The sequence below is a fragment of the Gavialis gangeticus genome, unplaced genomic scaffold, assembly GCF_001723915.1.
Source record: "Gavialis gangeticus isolate Ggan-Ray unplaced genomic scaffold, GavGan_comp1, whole genome shotgun sequence".
NCBI classification, from domain to species: domain Eukaryota; kingdom Metazoa; phylum Chordata; order Crocodylia; family Gavialidae; genus Gavialis; species Gavialis gangeticus.
Window position 1 is genome coordinate 130,653,927 of NW_017729032.1, and position 9,692 is coordinate 130,663,618.

Sequence of the window (9,692 nt, forward strand, 5' to 3'; positions counted from 1 at the left end):
AGGCTCTAAAGCTAGATGCCTTCCTTGCCTGGGGCTTCCCCCTACTGCAGTGAAGCCCCTGCAGGGAAGGCAGCCAGCTCCAGCACCTGAAGCTTCTCTCTGGTGCTGTGCTGCTCTGGCAGGGAATATACCTGGCCCCAGCATGTGGAGCTTCCCTCCTTGCTGTGCTAGTGTAAGGGCTGCAGGTGAATGGTAGGGAGCACTGGCGATACAGCCAGCTGCATGAAGGCTGCATCCCTTGCTGCGATGTTCAGCGCTGGCCAGAGCTGTGCCCCATCTGACACATGAGCCCTGAATGTTGCACTATGGGAGGAGTTTGGGGGGTCCTCACACACCTCTGAACCTCTCTCACACCCACACCCCACTCCCACAACCCCCCATATATACCCAGCTCCCCAACATACCTTATGCCCCCCACACATAGCAACACACCCTCACAACTCCTTACATACACACCCACATACCCACCCCCCCACTCCCTACCATACATATCCACCATATACACACCCCCACATACATCACATATACCACATACACATACTCCCCCACAGACACTGCACACATACCTCACATACCACACACATACTACTCACATTACACACACCCCACATACCATGCATACACCCCACATACACACCCTCCCCCCACAAGATACAAAACTAATAATTTATTTTTGAGTTATTATGCAATTCCCTCTATATACACTACACAAACACAAATCATGAAATAAATATTTTTTATAATAAAATTAAAATATGTTATAGTAGGTGTTTGACTTTTAGTGTATGATTTAGTATTTTTCTGGTTCCAAGATGGCAACCTCCCCTCCCAAAAGGAGTATTTCTGGGGGGCAAAGAGAGAGATTCCTGGTGGCAAAAACCAGGGTCAGGGGTGGGACTTCTGGTCCCAAAATGGTGACAAGGGGGCAGGGCAACCATCAAGGGGTTGGACTACCCATGCAGCCCTCAACAGCTCACCAAAACTCATTAAGCAGACCTCCACCTAAAATAATTGCCCACCCCAGCATAGGCCAACAGATCTGGCCTCTGGAATAAGAAATTTAGTTTATGTAGGTTATAGTGATTGTTACAACATTTATATAATAATAATAGTTCATAACAAAGTTGTATTGGTATCAGTCTCCAGTTTAGTAGTTGGCCACCCTAGTTATTATAAATGGAAGAAATATTGCCCCAGTCATTGTAAAATTGTAGAACAGCTTTGAAATATAACCCAAGTGGAAGTCAAACTAAGTTGAGCAGGATAGATGGAAGGTTCTAAACAGAGTAATAAAACAAAACCATTGTATTAGAAACTAGGAAGTCCATAAAAACAGGAGAGAATCTTAAAGTGGAACTTGAAACACCACTCTTTAAGGCTATTATCCCTGCAAAAGAAAAAGCAGTTATTGGAAATTCTTTTAAAGGTTAGAGCTATATTCAGCAGTAGGTCACAGAAAACTGAAGAGACAAAGTGCTGCATTGGCACTAGTAAGAGTGACTCCATAGTTCAGCAACTGTATAGAGGCTATCTGGAAAATGGTATTATTGAACAATAGTAACAGAGGATGACATAAAATAGAACCAGTGCACCTTTCTCCCTCTGTGGTTATTATCAACGGTAAAAGGATTTCTACCAAAAGGTATTAACAAGGTAGGTTTGTGTGTGTGTGTGTATGTGTGTGTTGTAAAATGCAATAATCCAAAGAAAGTAAATATATTTTATTACAGATTGAGGGCTTGATTTCCCATTTGCTAAAACAAGTTGCAAAGCCTCCCATGATTTCAGCAGAAGCAAGATTTAGTCTCTAGGAATATTTTTAGTTTTTTGAGGACAGATACACATTTGTTGTTCACACTGGTGACATGTAGCAATAAATGAGCAAGCTAGCTAACCATTTTTTACTATTATTGCTTATGAAACAATCTTGCTAGTACTAACTGGATCTCAGTTGTGGCTAGGACTTAATGATCATAAAAAGAAGAGATCCTCTTATTTCTCTGCGTAGTCTCTGTTGGTCTTGTCTAAATTTTGATACAGGTGTAGGGAAGGGAAGTAAGCTGCTAAATAACTACACCCTGGGCAAGCAAGTAGAGAGGCCAAAGAGGTGGCAGGGAGAAACTGCCCTTTGAAACAGCTTATTTCCTTCCCAGAACAACTTTCCCACCCTGGATTAGTACAATTTATATATTACACCTTACCTATATACCGGCTGTATCTAATCATCAGTGGGCACATCTACATGAAACATTTACTGTGGAGCTGCCTAATTAGCACCTCAGGAAAGTCTCAGCATCTGCACGTACGGCCTTATTAGGCTGCAGTAATAAACACTGCTGTAAACACCAGTATTATCCTGTGACAGTATTAAGCATGCTACAATGCACATGTAGACACTGATGGGGTTGGCTGGGGCAAGAGGGCACTTCAGTTTAGGGGTTGCTTGGTAACTAGTCTCACACTGGAGTGACCCAGCCAGCCCCTTGGCAGCACGTTGAGCCAGGTTGGAGAAGCTCTGGGCTGGCAGGCTGAACCCTTGGACCCCTGCTAGCTAGGGACACTCTGACCTGGTTTAGTGTGTTGCGGTCTCAGGCACATGTGTAAATATGGTGCCTGGAAAGAATAAACTCTGGTACACACTAATTTGTAGTTTATTCAATTGCATTAATAGCATGTGTAGACTAGGGCTGTGTGAAGCTTTGGTTGCTGATTCAATTCAGTGGAGATTTGGCCTGATTCGGTGGCTGAATCTCCGAATCAAATCAGGAGACCTTTTAATCTGTCAGAATGGAATTGAGACTCTCCAAATAGATTCGGAGAGATTTGATGATTCGGACATAGACATTTTACATTTTTTTTTTCTACATACCTCCCTCAAGGTACCAGGCAGCTCATGAATGCTGAATTGCTGGGGCAGATGGAGTATCCCACGGGAGTGCGGTGGGGGCGGGAAAGCGGGTCCCCAGCATGCTCGGCGGTGGACCCAGAAGTGGATCAGAAGTACTTCCAGTCTACTGCTGGGTCTTCTGGGGAGCACATGGGGGACCCCCCACCTCCAGTGCAGCAACTGGTACCTCCTGGGTCTGGGGGGGCACCCAGGGCCCCCCCATGGCTGATTGCTGAGTGGGGGGGCACAGGGACGGTCCCCTGCGCACTTGGAGGTGGACCCAAACTACTTTTAGTCCATTTCTAGGTCTGCTGCTGAGCACACAGGGGACCCCCCTGCACTTCTGTGGAGCATTCCATCCACCCCACCATCTCAGCATTCATGAGCTGCACCGGGTACCTCAAGGTATGTAGAAAAAATATTTAAAGCTGTGTCTATCACCAAATCACTGATTCTCTGAATCAGCACTGAATCTTCAGATTCGAATTTGGCCAAATCAAATTGGGACAGTGATCAGAATCAAGTAATTGAATCGCTGATTTCCCCCGATTCAGGCCAAATCCAAATTGAATATGACCCGTTTCAGACACCCCTACTGTAGATGCACCCAGTGACTAGGTTAAAGTTCTTGAGAGACTCAAAAGAGCCAGACTATTTTAGTTTTAAGTGCATTGAATTCAGACAATGAACATGTGGTAAATTAATACCATCACCTCCCTAAAAATCCCATTAATTATATTAACTTGCTGGAGTGAGGGGTCATGGATTGGGCCCAGAAAGTGCACCCCAGGGGAGCAAAGTCTCCTTTAGTTATTTTTGGGCTTACTTGCTGCTTGCTCAGGGCTGTGGCTAAAGGCACAACAGAGTCCTTATGTTTAAAGGAATTATACTCTCAAATGACTAAGCAGCACTCTTACAGAAGTCAGTGGCAGCTGTCATCCAGGAAAGTAAAAGCAGAATAAGGCTCCCATCTTATTTTAAAAAAAATAGAAGTCATAGGTTTTTATGAACATTATTTAAATAGAGGATTTCAGAAATATACTGAACCAAATTATGCCACCCTTGCTCATGCTGATTAGTTTCTTATATTGCAACTGGTTCCATTGAAATAAAGTACTGCAGTAAAGGAGTCATGGTTTGGTCCAAAGTAACTTCACCTTAATAATGCTCATAACTTAACCTGGATCAAAGTCTAACCTGTTCAAAGTTTGTGTGCATTTACCCAACATCTGTTTCTCTTGACATTCTACAAGCATGTTTTCAGTTATCTGATGTTCCCATTTCATTCTCTTAATATCTGTTCAGGATACACTAGGGTTATTAATTTCTGATTTTTCAAATCTGTGTGGGGAATCTAAATGATGATCCTCTGTGCCTGCTGAGTTTCAGTAATGTATGTATAACTGCACAAACAATGAAGACTGTACTTTATTATAGTTTTAATTCCTTTTTTATGGAGCCATTAAGGTTGGTCTCTAGATTGAGAGGTGTTAGTAAAATGATCTGTACCCATGAAACTTAGTTCTGGAACAGGGCATAACTGCAACTAAAGGTTTTCTGCCCGGTGTGTGTGACTGGTGTCTTGACAATAGCATGCTCTTCCGACTATTTGGATGGGGAAGACTAGAAGGTGCATAGAAAGATGAAGTGCTTCTGGGCTTATCATAAACCATGTGCTGTATGGCTTTTTCTCTGCAGAAACCAGGCTGATCATTGATCCTTTGCATTTCTTGCAGCCCTTAATGATTTAGTGATGGTATCACTGGGGGAGATGCAAAGTAAGTTAAAATATTTATAGTAAGAGTATGTCTTGTAGGCTTACAACATTCTGCTTCTGCTGATAATTTAGGACAATTGATTCAACTTAGTTGACATAATATTGATTTGAGCAGGATGTGAGGGCAAGTTTTTCTTGGCATTGGAAAACAGTGAAACCAGTTCTCTGAAAGTCTGTTAATGCCAAAGTGCGAGTTGTAGGGAATAGTCCTGAATTTCTCCATACTTATGCGACTTATGATGCAGATATTTAAAGACTGTGGAGGGAGGTGGGGTAGCTGTCTTGTGTTTTCCTCCACAAAATTTAAGCTAGCACAGCTGGGTTTCAGGTTAAAAGATGCATTAGACCCCAGATTCTTTGTAGGGTTATGTTCCTTAGCCCTTTGCAAAGATAATAGTTTGTGAAGTAGCTGGGGATAGGGAAGTCATAGAACTGCAGCAAATAGCTGTGCAGAACTACGAACTGCAAAGAAAACTCTGGAAAATTCTTAATGATGGTAGCAGAAATGTCAAGATAACAAATGATTCATGATCATGACAGTTATTTGTTTAGTGATTCTGATTATCATGCTCAGACGCGATTATGCATAACCATACAGTCAGACTGAGTTGTAGCTCACCAGGGTGCATTATTCATCTCCTAACATAGTAGAACCATGTGCTTTTAGTTTCTCTGGAAGTTGGTAGGTTCTGGCTGCCATCTTTGGCTTTCTCATCTCTCTGAGCATGCAACTCAACTGTCAAGGCCTTTAGAATCGTATTTTGCAGAAATTTAAATGTTCTGACTTTTTAATTTGATGTGGGAGCATTTGAGAAGTGTAGTGCACAGCATAGGCACACATAAGCTTCATATAGATTTCTAAACACAGGAACAATTTAACACAAAACAAATACAAATTCAGAGAAATTATATGCTCATTTTCCCCCCTTATTTTCCATATAACACTCAGGTTTTTTCGGCTTGGTCAGTATAGTTTGGGTAAGGTTCAGGGCAATCTTTTGTTAATGATGTTTGAAGTTACCAATAGACTATTTTTGCTTCAGCTTTTGCTATCATAGTTTCATAGTTGTTAGGGGCTGAAAGGGACATTACGGATCATCAGGTCCAGCCCTCTTGCAGATAACCCCAGCAAGATGGGCATCAAAATGCTTTTTGAAGATTGACAGGGTGGATGACTGTACCACCTCTGGGGAGCCTGTTTCAAATCTTACTTGACTTGTAAAGAAATTTGTCCTTATGTATAGCCTGAAGTGATCCTCAGTCAGCTTGTGCCCATTATTTCTTGTCCTCCCTGGGGGGCGTCTTGGTGAAGAGATGCTCCCCTGGGCCTTGATGTATGCCCTTGATATACTTACAGGCTGCCACCAGGTCCCTTTTTGATTCTTGTCTTCTCCAGGCTGAACAGTCCCAAGCTTTTCAGCCTCTCCTCATATGACCTGGTTTCAGGCTTCCAGTCATGCACATGGCCTTCCTTTGGACTCTCTTGAGCTTTTCCACATCCTTCCTGAAGTATAGCACCCAGAACAGGATGCAGAACTCCACATTGGCAACACGTAGGGGGTGCATACAGGTGCATGTGCAACCCCTGAGATTGGTGGTACACCCCCTGAAAGAAGCACCGCCAACACTGCTGGCGGCATCTGCAGGTGGTTGCTGACTGCTGGTCGGCACTCGCCATTCCCCCTGCCACTGCCAACACCACTGCGGCTGCCTGTGGGTGCTCCCCACTCACCGCCACCATGCCCCTGCCACCACCACCACTGCCTGAAGGTGGTTGCCATCCTCCTGCAGCCTCCGGGGGCACGTGTGATTCATGGCACACCAGCTGTGGTCTCACCAAGACCAAGGAGAGCGAGAGGATGACACCCTTAGCCCTGCTCAAGATGCCTTGGTAGATGCATGCCAGTGTTTGATTTGCTCTTCCAGCTACAGCATTGCATTGGTGGCTCATGTTAATTTTGTTGCCTATCACAACACCCAGATCTTGTTCAGATGTGGTGCTAGCAAGCATAGCACTGTCAAGCCTGTAAGTGTGTTGTAGATTATTTCTCTCCAGATGGAGCACTTTACATTTCTCCATATTAAACAACATCATGTTGAGGTCTGGCCTCCTCACAAGCCTGTCCGGTTGGCCTGTATTGCCAGCCTGTCTTCAAGCATGACCACGCTCCTCCATAGTTTGGTGTCATCAGCGAATTTTGCTAGTTTGCTTTTAATACTCAATTCCAAATCATTGATGAACATGTTAAAAAGCACTGGTCTGAATACTGAACCCTGAGGGATGACACTGGTCACCCACTACTATGATGACTCATTTCTGTCAATCAGTACTCTCTGGGACCTACCATGGAACCAGATACCTAGCCACCAGACTATAAAGTAGTCAAAGCTGCATTTTCCCAGTTCTTTTCATGAGGATTTAGTGGGAGACCAGATCAAAGGCCCTTTTGAAGTCCCGGTATATGACATCAACCTCATTTCCTTTATCCAGGTGGTGAATGACCTGATCGTAGAAGGAAATGAGGTTGGTGTGGCAAGACATGCCCATAATGAAGCCATGTTGGCTATCCTTCAGAATACTGCCTTCTGCTAGTGTGTCTGTAATGGATTTTTGATCATTTTCTCCAGGATTTTACCAGGGATTGAGGTCAAATTGATTGGTCTGTAATTTCCCAGGTCCTCCTTTCTGCCATTCTTAAAGATAGACACCATATTGGACTTCTCCCAGTCTTCTAGAACGTCTCCTGAGCACCATGAGTCTTCAAATAATTTTGCCATAGGTTGCGCAATGATATCTGCCAGTTCCTTTGGCACCCTCGGGTGTAGTTCATTTGGTCCTGCTGACTTGTAGAAATTTAGCCTTTGTAGGTGCAACATCCCATGCACGATCTATACCAACTATGGGAGGGTGGCTGCCCCGACCATGATCATCCTGTAGTCTGTCAAGCAGGCTAATTCCCTTGGATTGATGGAATACCAATGTGAAGTATTCATTCAGGAGTTCGGTTTTGTCCTGAGTGTTGGTTATCAGACATCCCATTTCATTCATCAGGGGCCCTGTACTTCCCTTCTTTTTTCTCCAACTTCCAACATATCTACTTTTTGTTGTCCTTGATTCCAATTGCCAATCAGTATTCAGTTTGTGTTTTATTGTCCCAATCTGTTGGTCTGTTGTTCTGCCCTTAGCCACCAGGGTGACTCTTGGCTTTAGTTAGGTGCATACCCTTCCAGGGTTGACCTTGGCCGGCACTTAAATATCCAAAAAAAAGGAGAGAGAAAAAACTGAGTGCTCTCAGTCTCTTTGTCAGCTTCAGTACATGTCCCCTTCACCTGGGGTCAGGCTCTCATGTCCAAATCACAATGAAAAAAAAATGGTTAATCCAGTTACTGTTCTGCACAGGCCTGTCCCAGCTTACTTGTGAGCATTCACAGTCCCAGTGGGATCTCTTCTATGTGCAGTGAAGCTCTAACCTGAAAACAGCAATTCTTATGGCCTCTCCCCCAGATCCTCAGCTGTCACTCCACTCGAGGGATTATCAGAAGCCTTGTGTGTGCAGGCCTCTGCCTGTCTCCTTCTCAGGATCACAACCACAGCGCTTTTATTGTAGGTTTCACAACACTTGCCTACTGGGATGCTCAGCCGCTCCTCTCTCTGTGGCTTGCAGGGAATTGACTCTACTCTGCCCCTCTCCAGGGCCAGAAATACCTCTGAGCAGCTTCCCTCCTCCAATCCAGAGCTAGATGCTGCTCCAGAAGTGTGGTGATTGCTTCTCTTCCCTTCTGGTCTCCAGCTGCAGCTGCAGGCCGCCGGCTTTCCATACTGTAAGTGTTGCTTGCTTTCACTTTGCCTGTCTGCTGCTGGCTGCTTTTCTTCTCCTGACCTCCCCTGCCCAGCATGTAAGGCACTTCAGGGCTTCTGTTTACTATCTCTCACTCCTTCACAGCTTCTCATTTTAATTTCAGGAGGTCCATGATTTCCCTGTTTAGCCAAGGGGGTCTCCCAGCACTTTTGCTGCCTTTCTTATGAAATGGAATGGACTTCCTTTGAGCTTTTGGGATCATTTCCTTAAGGAACAACCATGCACCTTGTACTCCCTTCCTCATTAGACCATGGTCACACAGAGCCTCACCAACCAGTCCCCTAAGTTTGTGGAAGTTAGCTTTCCTAAAATCAAGGATTTCTACCGTACTGGCCAATTTCCATGACTTATGGTGGATGGAGGAAGTGATCATCTCATAGTCACTGTTGCCCAGTTTCCCTTCAATCCTCAGGTTGCTCATTTGATAGTCCCCTTTGGCCAGAACCAAGTCTAGGAGTGCCTTCTCCCTGGTTGACCCTTAGATTTCGTGTGTTAGAGCTCCTCAACACAGGCGAGGAAGCTTTGTGAGTGATCAGATCTAGCTGAGTGCTCATCCCACGAGATGCCTAGGTAGTTGAAATCACCCATGACGATTATGCTCTGAAAGCATGCAGCCTCTGCCAGTTCTCCAGAGAATTCCTGGTCAAGCTGTTCCTCTTGGTTTGGAGGTCTTACAGTCAAATCCCCTTCTCTGTGCTCTCCCCATATCTCGATCCAGAGAAACTCAAGTCATTCTTCTTTGTTTCCAATCTTCTTTTCTAGGGAAGTGTAAAGTTCATATAGAGAGCAACTCTATTGCCCTTCTTCCCAACACAATTCCTTCTATACGAGGTGTATCCCCCTATGCCTGTAGTCCACTAATAGGTGGAGTCACACCAGGTCTCTGCGATCCCTATGAGATCATCTTGGTTGTTGGTCAGTAGGAAGGTTAGTTCCTCCTGCTTGTTTCCAATGCTTCTGGTGTTAGTGTACAGGCAGCTAAGCCTGCCATTGGAGGCCCTAGGCTTTCAGGTGAGCTGTGGAATAACCTGTACATTGGCTGGTGTCAGAGCAAGCTTCCTATTGTACCCTGGGATGCTGGTTTTGAGGTTGCCATTTTTGGGGGCTTGTGCTAGTGGTTGATGGCCCATCCCCCAGCGATCTCAGTTTAAAGCTCTATCCAGGATGT